Raw genomic sequence first — 10,351 nt, forward strand, 5'->3', positions numbered from 1 at the left:
GCGGGGCGAGGAGCAGCACAGCCCCCGGCGCCGTGCAAGCGCTGCGCAGCGGGAACTCACGCAGCCCCGCGTCACCGACGCCGTTTGCAGCACAAACCCAAAACGCAGGAGGAGGGAGAGCGGGGTGGGAGTGGGGTGCGGGGGAGCGGGAGGGGGGTGCCAGAGTTTGGGCGGGGGGCAACGGGCAGGTTGGCGGGGCAGGCAGCACCCCAGGGGTCCGGGGCAGAGGGGTTACGGGGAGGCAGTGCGGAACACGGGGGGTGGGAGGAGGGAGAGGAGAGAGGAGGGCAGTGCGGGCACGAGGTAGGAGGGCAGGGGATACGGGGGGCGCGTCACGGGGAAAACCTCGCACGGGGGGGAAAAACCTCGCACGGGAAAGGCGGGGCGGACACCGGGAGGGGCGGGGGGGCACATGCGTGGGGGTGACCTACGCCAGGGGGTCCACCCGGGACCACCCACAGCAGAAAACTCGCCTGGGATGACCCGCAACAGATAATCCGTTCCCGATGACTGACCCTCGCTGGATAACCACGAGCAATGCCCCTCAAGTGGCTGGTGTTTCACCCCAAATCTTCCCCAAATCAGGGGGGTGTTTTGCTTTTCCATAATATCAAAATTGGGGTTTTTTCCTTTTCCAAAACATTCCACCATTTGGAGGTTTTTCAACGCTTTTTCACAACAAAAACTGGTGGTTTTTGCTTTTTCGTTTTGTGCGTGAAAATGGGTTTTTTTTTTGCTTTCCGGCTGCCCAAATCCAGGCGGATTTGGCTTTCCCGGGAGCTCCAAGTTGGGTATTTTTCCCCCAAAATTGCGGGCTTTTTTTTCCCCACCCCTTGCAGGCCCCGAATTAGGGGTTTTGTGGTATTTTTAGGCCATGGCGGCAGGTCCCGCTCTGCGTGCGCAGCCCTGCAGGGGAAAGTCCCTGTTGGGGGAACTGGCCCCCAATCAGGATGGGAACAGGCGGAAAAGGAGAACAGGGAAGAGGCAGCTTTTGAAAGCGCTTTTATATCTTCAATAGAGAGGTGTTTCGGGGCGGGGTGTGTGTGTGTGTGTGTGTGTGTGTGTGTGTCGAATTTTAAAATCCTTTCTGTAAACAGGGTTTCTTTGCATTTTAAAAACCTTATTATCAGAGACATTTACACTTAATGTATTTACACATATCTCTCTCTATATATTTAGTGAATATATTTATGTTTCACTTATACCCCCCTATTTCCCACTTCTTATATATAATACCTGCTCAGACTATGGATCTGTTGACTTACATATTTTGAACACTTAAATGTCTTTATAGACTTCTCTATTTACACTTACATATATTTACACCTATATCTTTATAGACTTAGGTTTTAGACTTAGATGTCTATTTACACTTGTACATAATCTCTTAGATTACATATAATGTCTATGTAGACTCTCTATGTAACACGTAGTAAGTGTAGATAGCGGTATCTATTCAGACCTTTTTCTATTTTAAATTCCTTCATGTATAAAATGTATCATCCTTTTTGCATTTGGAAGTTCTTTATTTTTTAATTTATACAGACGTGAGTTATTTTTGTATTTTAAAACCCTATATACATCTTTCGAATTTTTTTATACTCTAAAATCCTTTATATATATATATATATATAATAGGGCAGATATAGGTCCTTATTTTGAAATCCTTTTGTACGTATAAATTAATATTATTTTTCAATATACGTAACAAGGAGAGATTTTTTTCTATTTCGAGGCCTCACAGATATATTTACAGTTTTTAAAAATTTTTGAAACCCCCCCCATGAATTTTCAGGCAATTTGGGCTGTGACCCCCCTTGGGGGGGGGGGGGCCGAGGGGGGGACACGGACCCCCATGACCCCCCATTCCCCACTCACCTGCTCCTCCACGGCATCATCACCCCCGTGGTGATGCTGGGGTGCCCCAAATGACATCATCACCCCTCCAGGCCCCCCAACCCCCCCTTTTTATTCACCCCCCCAAAAAGACACAAAACGAGGGAAACGGCCCCAACCGGCAGCTCGTTACTTTAATAATGCCGTTTACGTATGTACGCACGCACCCCCGCCAAAAAGGGGGGCTCTGCTAGAAAGATAAAGGAGGGGCGGCCCCCCCAAACGCTTGCAGCCCCCCCCAGCCCCCGTCCCGCAGGCTGCCAGCCGGCCCCTCACCCTCAGCACGCCCAACGACCGGCAGGCAAACCTGGGCCGGGGGTCTCTCCTGAGCACCACGGGACGCTCACAGCGAGGCATCTGAAAAACAAAAATCCCAACGGATATTTCAGCACGTTAAAAAAACAGCACCGAAGGCAGCAGAGGAATTCGGTCAGGACAAGGGAGAGGGTAGCAGTCGGGCTAAAGGAGGGTGCCAGGCAAACGGGTCAGCTCGAAATACAACGCCGCCTTTAAAAGCTCGAGCGATTCGAACGCTTAAAATCCGCGTGAGGACTAATTGACACGATTCTGAACGCGTCCTTCGCAGAGAAGTAAACGCTCTCGCTGGTGTCGGAAAACGCCTCGTCCCTTCCTTACAGCACCGCTGCCGGGAGATAACCCCGTGAGGCTGCAGGACAAGGGCGCGCCGTAATCAGCATCTACGCTCACGGATCCACCGCCGCAGCTCCAGCCCTTGCGCTGCTGCTGCTGCGCATCTCGCTCGCTTGGCCGATAAAGCTGAAAGTGAAGCGTAAAACTTTGAAGAGTAAAATGAAAAAGAAAGAACAAATCTCAGCAATTCATTTTATGCTAAAAAGGCGTGCGCGCGCTTACATACGTACAATGAGAAGACTCGTACTATAAAAATATTTGATTTTCCTTTTGCGTTCATTGAAATTGCGTAGCTGTGAATTCATACCGTTAAATTATCTACCTCCAAGCTACACAGCTATCGTTTGACCAGGGGTTTTGCGTGTGTGACATGACTAGGAGGGACGCCTGGCCAGCTGCGCCGAGACCGATGCTACCGAACTGCCGGGGAAACGCGCCGTCGAAAGCGAGACAGAAATAAAGTGCTTCAGAGCACTCTGCCAAAAGATCAGGAAAAAAGCCCCTAACGTTCAGTTGCCTCTCTTTTTAAACGTTTAGAGCAACTACCCAACTGCTTAAGCACACCTAATAAATTATACACTACAGCTATTTGGCAGTTGCAGTTTAAACAACGCAACTCAGTTTGGAAATTAGACAATTTTAACTTTCTTTTTAAAATTTCATTTATGATAGAAAAATCAGTGAGATAAGAGATCTCCCATACGGTTTTACTTTTTTGGGGGGGGGGGGCGGGGCAGGCGGTGGGGAATATCAAATCCCCGGTGCTGCAATACATCAGGCTACCAAAAAGGACTGGCAGGTTTGCTAACGCTGTTGGCTGTACCCAAGCGTGCGGAGGAACGCGTCTTTACGATCTCTCGACCGTTACACCCGAGAACCAAAGATCAGCCGTACGTCGACTATTGGAAGATGTGCTGCGCTTGGGTCCTTGCAAGGAAATCGACTTAACTCCTTTTTTTTTTCCAGAGAGAGTGAAAAGTCTCCTTGCGGATGACTTCTACTGCCAAGCACGTCATCTCTGAAGATCCATTCTGATGGGAAGTTTGTAAAAGGCAACTCCTTTGAATGAAAAAGATTTCCATTCTGGAAAATCTCTTTCCACCCGAAGTCAAAATTACGCGCTGCAGGTTAGGAAAAAGGACATTAGAGAATCAGTAACTCACCGAAAACACATCAGGACTCTCTGTCGCTAGTTACAAGGCTGCTACCGCTTCTCGGGAAAGCCTGGAAAACACACCGAAGCGACGCCGATTTGTCCCGTGTTGTCCACGCCTCTTCTTTGACCTTGATTGCTTTTAGCACAGATGCCAGTATCTCAGTAAGGTTTTCGAGTGCTCCTGTAAGGTATTTTAAACACTGACTGACTGAAAAAGCATTAAGCTTTTATCGTGAAAACAAAGCCTGTTTCTCCCGAACGTCCGAACTCTTACAAACGGTTCCTTTCCTCTTCTAGTCCAACATTATTTTCACAGCACCCTTTAATAGCAAGCACACAGAAACAGAAGACTCTGCTTTCAGGAAGAGAAAATAGACGAAGGAAAGCAAGCCTTGAATAGGCGTACCACGCTCCAGAACAGACCTTTATTTTTAGTATTTGTGTTAAAATATTTCATGTTAAAAAATCAGATAGAAGGAGAGCTGCCACATTCTTCGTGTTGACTGTAAAGTCCACGCTACAAGCACCTTAGGAAAAATGCAGACACACATCACAGGCATACCTTGTACTTGCAGACCACTATGGATCCTTTCCATCCGTCTCGTACTTTCACGGCAGTTGACATTCTGCTGAGAGGAAAGGCAAAAAAAAAAACCAAAAAAAAACGTTTAGCACAAAGCTTCCTTTTCTGTGAAGACTACAACTGAGTGGAGGAGAAAGTATTTTGCATCATCTTTGGTGCAGTTGTTGAGACAGGCCACTAGAGCTTCTGCATGTTTTAGACAACCGTGCCTTTTCTTTTGGCTCATCGGCAGCTTTAGTTTCGCTAGAACTCACTTGCCTAGAGACGCGCAGGTGACAGGCACAGACACCTACGTACGTTTTCTCAAGCCTAAGTAGAGCCGCGATTTCCTCACCCGATACGTCCCAAGTTGAGTATTTTTGTTAAAGAGTACGGCAACCCGTCTGTCCTCGCGAACTCGCTGCAAAAGAGGAATCCTTTTTTCCAGGCCGTTTCTCCAAACGGTCGAGATCTTTGAAAACTGCAGTTGTGCCACCAAACCTGCTCAGGGTCCCTCCCAACCTTCGACCATCGTTAGATTTAACAGGCACACGCTCTATTCCGTCTTCCAACAGCAAAAATACATAACGCCCCCAGACCCCTAGCGCAACCCTACGGACGTCCACACGCACCTCGCTGTTTTGATGAGGAGCCACTGAGCACCCCTGCGAGCACAGCGGGATCATGCGCAAGACCAGCGTCCTGGTTTCGGCTGGGATAGAGTTAATTCTCTTCCTGGTAACTGGTATAGCGCTGTGTTTTAGATTTAGGACGAGAAAAACGTGGATAACACGCTGATGTTTTAGTTGTGGCTAAGTAGCGCTTACGCTAGTCGGGGACTTTTCAGCTTCTCATGCCCTGCCAGCGAGAAGCTGGGAGGGACCTTAGCCAGGACAGATGACCCAAACCGGCCAAAGGGACAGTCCGTACCATATGACGTCGCGCTCAGTACATAAGCTGGGGGAGTTGGCCGGGCGGCGGCGACTGCCGCTCGGGGACCGGCTGGGCATCAGTCGGCGGGCGGTGAGCAATCGCATTGTGCGCCGCTTATTTTGTATATTCTTTTATCGTTACGATTGTTTCCCCTTCCTGTTCTGTCCCATTAAACTGTCTTTACCTCACCCCACGAACTTCACTTTTTTTTCCGATTCTCTCCCCCACCCCACTTTGGGGGCAGGGGGAGCGAGCGGGCAGCTGCGTGGTGTTTAGCTGCCTGCCGGGTTAAACCACAACAACCAGCTTCACCTACGCCGATTTCAGCGAATGCAGCTTCTGAAGCTTTAAACTGAAAACCGTATCTTGACACTTTGCCGCGGCAGAAACGATCCGTAACTAGAACTCTACAAAAACGCAGTAACGCACATTGCAAACCCACAGCAGCGACAGCTTCAGAAATATTTCTACCGGGAACAAGGGAGAAAAAAAATACAGTTTCATCTCACGCACAGGAAAGCAGCAGGCAGAGAAAAGGGTCGGCATTCGTAGCCCTTGCAGAACGCAGGCATTCTCCTTCCATTCCTAAACCCGCCTCTTAGGTCGAAATATCACAACACTACTACGGCCATATCGAGAGCAGGGAACAGGAGCCCTGCCGCTGGATGTGCTACTGACTGATGCTATTTACGTAGCAGGACACCTAGACAGAGGGGCACGTTTTTCCACACACAACCCTGAACTTCCTGAAAATTTATGTTTACCAAAACGAGCCATTTGGAACACATTTGACACACACAAATTTGGGGTAACTCGCTACTTGCTTCCTGCTGTTGTTGTTCTTCCTTCAGAAATTCTACTTGTAGCCAAGTTATTCGCTACCGGTTCAAGCATTTACCTTCCAGGTATTACCAGCACATCTACACAGGCGAGGAACTAAATCGCTCTTCTAAAACTACCCGAGTGAAAATTACAGCCACGAAAGAGGAGTGACAGAGAAGAAAAGGAGAGGTCAGGCAGCAAGAGAGCTCTGCAGGCTGCCACCAGTCAACATCGCACTCTTTTAAAAAAAAAAAAAAAACACAAACCAAAAAATAACACAAACAAAAAGCCCACAAAAACCAACAACAAAACAAAACCTTGACGTTGTACCTTTTTTTTCTTTTGGAGCTCGTCCCTGTCTCAGCAGATTGTCTCGTCAGAGCATGAAATGCAGGTGATCCGTATCCCGATGACATCTGCACGCGATGAACACGTGTTCAGAAATAGTCCAGATCTGTAAGACCGGTGTCATTTGTGTGGTTTTAATAATCATAACTCCGTTTTATTGACCGATGCATTTGCGAGGAAACTAAGTAACTTTTAAACGTAGCCTCTCCTTGGGGAGAAAAATGCGTTAGGGAGTGAAAAAAATGATGATTCAGAGCTCCCAACCATGACGGAGCAGCAGGGAAATTAACGAAAGTGAAGGCCAACAGCAGCAACACGAAGCGACATTTGGCTTTAATTCTGATCACGTACTTAAGCGGCTCTCCAAGTCTATGCCTCGAGCCTATGAACGACTAGCCCTTTTTCGGAAGGACCAACTTTTTTCCTTAAAAGTCCTAGACTGAAGACTCCACTGAACAGAACGTGGATTGAGCCACAGGACAACGTGCCATCAACACTCTCAGGAAAAAAAAAATGAAGTAAAAATCAAGTTTAAATATCAGTTTCCATCGTGTCTCATTCATTCCGTTTCTAGTGATACCTGGGTGCTCCAAAATTCACTCTCCTGACACCACGTAGTACTACAAATTGAGTTATGCCTATAAAAATAAAAGGCTATTTCCAACCTGCCCATAAAATCAGTATGAACAAACAGCAGAGAAACACTTGAACTTAAAGAAGGACACAGGCAGCTCTTAATTTTTCGTAGATGAAAGCTCATTCTTTTCCCTGAAAGGAAAACACTCGTAACTACCCAGGGTTAGTTACGCTAACGAGGGTACGTAGGCACGCTCTGTTCACGGCAATTGTTCATCAGCTTTTCTGCACCGGCAGCAAATTTGCCTTTTCCCTGGGTTTGACGTGGAGCACCTGCAGCGACCTTGAACGCGCCAATGTTTCTCCCGGCTCCCCCGGCCCCACACGTGCCATCACCTGAGCAGCAAGCGGCGTCAACCACGCAGGATTTTCTTCACGTGACGCAGAAGGTGACTCTGGGAAAAGAGGAGGCACAAAATGAACCTGTTTGTCACACCCAGCCAACGGTGAAAACCCAGGGAAGGATTCTGCCGTGCGGGGCCGGGCTGTGCACCCCGGGACCTCCAGCCGGCCGGTTTCGCTCCCCTTTGCCGGGTACCGGGGAGACACCGCCGCCTCGTGCTGCCGCCTGCCCCCTGGGGGACCTCGCTTCAGCCCTCGGGAACGGGACCGGGAGAGACCCTCCACGCAAAGAGAGCGGATCCACGCGTGGCGTGGATTTAATCCCCGAGGGAAGAGGCCGGGCTCCCCGCTAGCAGAAGGACAACTCGCCTCCCTGCCGCTCGGAGCGCCTTGCCGGGGACAGCCCTGCCTGCGCCTGGCTGCTCTTCAGCCGTGCTGGGAGTGCAGTCTGGCCGACGGATGCTCCGGCAAACAGACACTGCAGCGAATCGCAGCTCCCGCTCGTTACAGCTGCTGGTAATTTTGCCTCTGGCTAAGGCATGCCCCAGACAGCGGACACCCCGTCTCGTTCCAGCTCCTGCTTGCGACGGTTCTGGCTAATTGAAGCTCCAGCTCTGCACCGTTGATTTCAGCTCCTTCTCCTTGCAAGCTCCAGCTATTTGCAACAGCCTGGGCTTTTGACAAGGTCGTAAACCAATCGCCGTCAAAACTCGACTATTAGGATTAAATATCATAGTTGGACATTGTATAAACATTAATTAGTTTGTATGACTAATTAGTTAATAACTATTCGAAGCAGTCGACAAGCAAGAGCTGGACTCGAAGAGGGCGTGCGGGGTCTGAAAAGCAGAGACCACCTCTTCCCCCCAGAGACCACCGCAGACGTTGAGTTGGGCCTGGTGCGTGCCGGCCTCCCGCACTTCAGGGTCCAGCAGGACCAGAGCCCCTCCCCCCGGGGAGGCTCCACGCACCCTGCCCACCCCCTGCTTTCCCCCGCAGCCCCCAATGCCCTCCCAGCCCCCCGCACAAACGGCCAAACCGGCTTCTGCTTTGGGCCCCCAAACCAGCTCACTTGGCACCCATTTCTGAGCCCAAAAACCCAGCTGCTGCGCCTGTTCTCAAGGCCCAAAGATGCCCCCGGGGAGGGCAAGCGCTTGTGTGATGCTTCTGGCAGAAACGGGGCTGAAAGGTCCGATCCCGGTGCCGGGGGAGCAGAGGCGAGCTGGCTGGGACCAGCTTTTGCTCCTGGAACGACCCCAAGTCCCTGCTCCGAGGGCTTCCCCTTGGGGCCCTGGGGTGGACCTGTCCCTCCCCTTCAAATGCTCCAGCAGTTTCGGGAGCAGAAGGCCGTTTCTAAGCCCTCTCTCCAGCAGCTCCTCCCTCGACTCGGCCCGTGAAGCCCCCAGGCTCGAGCACCTCGCTGGGGCGGGCGGCCTCCATTGCCTACAGGCTGCCCGTCTGCCTGCAGGGAGGGCTGGGGGGTGCCCGGCCCCACGGGGCGACAGTGGGGACTCGCAGGGAGGGTCTGTTTGCACACAGCGCCCACCCCGCCCCCCCGCCCCGGCCCCACTGCGCGGCCCCCCTAGGGCACACAGCCCCGCCCCCCAGCCCCACTCCCCAGATGCTCACAGCCCCTCCCCCGCCTGGAGCCCCCCCAGCCCCCGTCCCCGGAGCCTGCAGGACCGCCCCCCCCCCCCCGCCACAGCCCCACTCCTCGGCTCCCCGGGCCCGCGGCCCCTCACACTCACGCTGCGCCGCCGCCTCGGTGCAGAGCCCGCCGCGCGCCCCGTTGAAATACCGCCCGCAGCCAATCAGCGCGCGGCTCCACCGGACCGCCCGCGCGGGGCACGCCGGGAGTTGTAGTCCCCGCCCCGGGACCGCGCATGCGCACGGCGCCTCGTGCAGCCCGGCTGGCTGTACATCGACACCCGTACAATGGAGGTGATCGTGCACCGACCCTGGTGCAACCCTTGTGCCCCCCCATGCTCGCAGCCCCTCCCCGGTGTTTGCAAGCGCCTCCCAGCCCCAGGACCCCCGGTGCTCACAGCACCCGACCACACCATTTTCCAGCCCCGTGGGAGCCCCAAGCCCCACTCTCAAGCCCCGCCAGGACCCACAGCCCCACTCCCCAGCTCCTTGGGGGACTGCAGCCCCCGCCCCCAGCCCCACTCCCCAGCCCCCCTAGGACGAACAGTCCCCCCTCCCCGGCCCCCTCCGGGACGCACAGCCCCCCCCAGCCCCCATCCCCGGCCCCCCCGGGACGCACAGCCCCCCCCCCAGCCCCCCTCCCCGGCCCCCTCCGGGACGCACAGCCCCCCCCCGCCCCCCTCCCCGGCCCCCTCCGGGACGCACAGCCCCCCCCCGGCCCCCCTCCCCGGCCCCCTCCGGGACGCACAGCCCCCCCCCCGGCCCCCTCCGGGACGCACAGCCCCCCCCCGGCCCCCTCCGGGACGCACAGCCCCCCCCGTCCCCCTCCGGGACGCACAGCCCCCCCCGGCCCCCCTCCCCCGTCCCCCCGAGACGCACAGCCCCCCTCCTCAGTCCCCCGGGGGGTCCCCAGCCTCCCGCCAGCCCGCCGTGCCCGCGGCACCTCAGACTGCCGCCGCCGCCGCCGCCGCCGCCGCCGCCGCCGCCGCCGCCGCCGCCGCCGCCGCCGCCGCCGCCGCCGCCGCCGCCGCCGCCGCCGCCGCCGCCTGGGTGCAGAGCCCGCCGCGCGCCCCGTTGAAATATCCTCCGCAGCCAATCAGCGCGCGGCTCCTCCGGGCCGCCCGCGGGGGGCACGCCGGGAGTTGTAGTCCCCGCCCCGGAAGTGCGCATGCGCACGGCGCCTTGTGCAGTGCGGGTGCCTGCGCAGGGACCCCCCTGCAACGGTGGGGATTGTGCGGGGACCTTTGCGCAGCGGGGGGTCGGTGTGTGGAGACGCCCATGCAATGGGGGGGGCAGTGCAGGAAGACCCTTATGCAATTGGTTGGTGTGCAGGGGACCCTCGTGCAATGGCGGGCAGG

The sequence above is a fragment of the Calonectris borealis genome, unplaced genomic scaffold, assembly GCF_964195595.1.
Source record: "Calonectris borealis unplaced genomic scaffold, bCalBor7.hap1.2 HAP1_SCAFFOLD_126, whole genome shotgun sequence".
Taxonomy (NCBI): domain Eukaryota; kingdom Metazoa; phylum Chordata; class Aves; order Procellariiformes; family Procellariidae; genus Calonectris; species Calonectris borealis.